The 3,588-nt window shown below is 40.7% G+C and overlaps 1 non-coding gene across 1 annotated transcript; it reads left to right on the forward strand.

The window, feature by feature from the left end:
* The first annotated feature begins 1,230 nt into the window (after positions 1-1,230).
* On the forward strand, positions 1,231-1,337 carry LOC116085449. Its single transcript, XR_004116560.1, has one exon. It is a non-coding gene; the product is annotated as a U6 spliceosomal RNA (small nuclear RNA).
* The last annotated feature ends 2,251 nt before the right edge of the window (positions 1,338-3,588 follow it).

Genomic DNA, 3,588 nt, shown 5'->3' on the forward strand with positions numbered 1-3,588 from the left:
CTGATAGGTCTGCCTTTACATGTTACTTGACCTTTTTCCCTTACTGCTTTTAATATTCTTTCTTTGTTTGGTGCATTTGGTGTTTTGATTGTTATGTGACGAGGAATTTCTTTTCTGGTCCAGTCTATTTGGAGTTCTGTAGGCTTCTTGTATGTTCATGGGCATCTCTTTCTTTAGATTAGGGGAGTTTTCTTCTATAATTTTGTTGAAGATATTTACTGGCCCATTACCTTGGGAGTCTTCACTCTCTTATATACCTATTATCCTTAGGTTTGGTCTTCTCATCTTGGATTTCCTGGATGTTTTGGGTTAGGAGCTTTTTGCTTTTTGCATTTTCTTTGACTGTTGTGTCAATGTTTTCTGTGGTGTCTTCTGTCCCTGAGATTGTCTCTTCTATCTCTTGTATTTTATTGGTGATGTTTGCATCTATGACTCCTGATTTCTCCTCTACACTTTGTATCTCCATGGTTGTCTCTCGTTCTGATTTCTTTATTGTTTCTATTTCCATTTTTAGATTCTAGATGGTTTTGTTCATTTCCTTCACCTGTTTGATTGTGTTTTCCTGTAGTTCTTTAAGGGATTTTTGTGTTTCCTCTTGAAGGGCTTCTAGCTGTTTACCTGTGTTCTCCCGTATTTCTTTGAGGGTGCTATTGATATTTTTCTTAAAGTCCTGTGCCATCACCATGAGAAGAGATTTTATATCTGAATCTTGCTTTTGTGGTGTGATGGTGTGTCCAGGACTTGCTATGGTGGGAGAATTGGGTTCTGATAATGCCAAGTAACCTTGGTTTGTGTTGTTTATTTTCTTACGCTTGCACCCCTGCCATCTGGTTATCTCTAGTGCTACCTGCCCTTGCTAAATCTGACTGGAGCCTGTCCTTCCTGTGATCCTTGTTGTGTCAGAACTCCTCAGAGTCAAGCTGTCTCTGTGATCCTGTGATTCTGGGATCCTGGGATCCTGGGCTTGTCAGAGCACCTGGGAGTGCAGCTTCCTCTAGGTGTTGTGGGACTGGCTGTGGAGCTTGTGCCCAAGGTCTGCTCAGGACACCAGCCCAGAGAGAGAAGGAACCCCGGGATTAACATTTTATGGAATACATTTTGGCTCTTGGGAAAACATGGCTCTAAATGGAGAAGCAACGCATGCATGCATGTGCAGAAAGGGGGGGGGGGCGAGAGGAGAGAGAGAGAGACCAACAGTAGTGGAGAATTATTCCCCAAGAAACAACTTTTGTACTTGCTTCAGCAGCACATGTACTAAAATTGGAACGATACAAAGAAGATTAACATGGCCCCTGCATAAGGATGACATGCAAATTCGTAAATTGTTTCATATTAAAAAAAATAAACAACTTTCTAGCTAATCAAGGCTTCAAAGAACTTCCAGGTCCATGTCATCACCATGCTGTGTAACCTATAAAATAAATCTTGTTGGAGGAATTTCACCTTTGATATCTTCAGAGATGTGTTATTTCTACACAGCACCTGGGTTTTCTGTTATCTCCAATTTACAGACTAGCAAGCCAATGTGATCATCTTAAGTTTATAAGATACCTGGCTACTGGCAACCACTGACAAAGCCATTGGTTTATGTGTGCTGTTTTCCGGTTTGGGTTCTTGATGGGTATTAACAAGTCTTGGGGATCCACACATTTCCAAAAGCATTGCCCCCGTGGTGGGTTAGCCAGCTTTACCTGCTCCTCATCTGGAACATCTGCATTTCCCAGGCTGATGTAGCAAATTGAAAGAGAGCTAATAAATCACATGCTGCCACCCTGCTGGTGGTGCTCTTCTGGCTTTGTGTTTAGCCCGGAGAAATGATCAGCACTGTGGAAAGGCTCCAGAACCTTCTTCAGCAAGAAAATCCTGAAGGTAAGTTTTTAGGAATAAACCCCCATCAAAGCACCTCTCAAGGAGAACTTATTATTCTTGCAGGAGGGACAGGAAAGTTAGGATGTGAATTCAAAACGTTTTGCTTACAATAGCATCTTCCCTATTTATTATCAGAAATGGCGTCATGTTGCTATGCTGGGTAACACCCGTCTTCCTTAGTGTGCCTGTTGCATAACGAGAGTGTGCTTTACCCATAACGAGAGTGTGTTATGCCCATTTCACTCACTGGTGTGGATTCAAAGCCAGCCAGCTGCTTAACCACCCCGCCATTTCATAAACAGCAATGTGAATGTAGTGTAAGAAGTCATTTAAATGTCCCTTAAAATTTTGTATTTTTCTTCTTGATTTGCAAAATTGAAAAAAAAATTAAGGTTCAGAATACTAAAGTATTTTTTTAAGAAATGCCTTTCTTTTGCATCCCTGTTATCCCAGGAGGCCAGAGCATCAAAAGTTCATGTGAGTGGATAACTCCACCCTGAGTTATATGAGCTGCTGCTATTTCAAAGAAACAAGCAAACAACGAAATGCCCTTCTTTTCCCAGGTCTATTAATTACCAGAAACATTATGGTATTTTGGTGAGTAGTAATGGCTTTAAGGACTGGAATGCCCAGATTTGAGAAGAGTAACCATGGGATATTGTCCTGTCCCTTGTCTTAAACACTTGGATGCCATTTTATGGGTGTTTCAACATAATTTCTGGAGGGAATATCTTACATTATAATCATTACTGACAATCGGCAAATAGGGAATACTATGTTCTACAACCCAGAATCATGGTTAATGTGAACACAGAACTATATATACATAAAGTTTATGGTCTCCTTGTTTGCTGCCAGTAAATGTTCAGTGAGTGGAAGCTGGTTTTATTATTATTATGGGAGGTCTTCAAGTTCAGCTGAAGGGTCCTCCTGCCTGTTTTCATATCTTTCACATGTACTTTCAGCTAGTAAAGGTCCTGTTATACATACCTTCTGAAAGAGTCCATGGTGGGGGAGCTGGAGAGATGGCTCAGAGGTTAATAGCACTGGCTGCTCTTGAACAGCCAGTTCAATTCACAGCATCAACATGGTAGCTCAAAACTGTCTGGAACTCCTGTTCCAGGGGATCCAACACCCCACACAGACATACATGTAGTCAAAACACCAATATACATAAAACAAAAATAAATCAGTTAAAAAGAGTTCATAGTTTGAACCTTACATCGTTTTACATGTATGCACAGTCAGCTATGAAATTGTTGGAGAGCTCAGAGATCTCAGTTCTAGTTCCAGCCATATAAACCAGGCAAACTGTATGCCTCAGTTTCCTTGTTTGTCAAATGGGAATAATATTACCACTCATTTCTTCAAAGCTTGCTAGGAAGATGAAATAAAAATTTAAAACCAGGAAAGCTAAAATGCCGCACTTAATGTCATCTTTCTGTGATCCTGTAAATGCTGTAAAAGGGGCACATTCCTCAGTAGAGGATAGCTCAGACCACAGTAGAGCCAAGAGGCAGAATAAACCCCTGGCTGCCTTTGATGCTTCCCTTGTGGAGGACCAGCTCCACATTTTATTCTTTACTTTCTTTAATGAATTACTGGTGGTTCAACTACTTATCTAAGGTCAAAAATAAGGTCCTAAAGGCAGATGTCAAGCAGAAATCTCATTGTCTCTCTGGTTTGTTTATGACACAAAAGTCCTTTACCCCAGGAAAT

This window comes from Mastomys coucha, unplaced genomic scaffold (assembly GCF_008632895.1).
Source record: "Mastomys coucha isolate ucsf_1 unplaced genomic scaffold, UCSF_Mcou_1 pScaffold9, whole genome shotgun sequence".
Taxonomy (NCBI): Eukaryota; Metazoa; Chordata; class Mammalia; order Rodentia; family Muridae; genus Mastomys; species Mastomys coucha.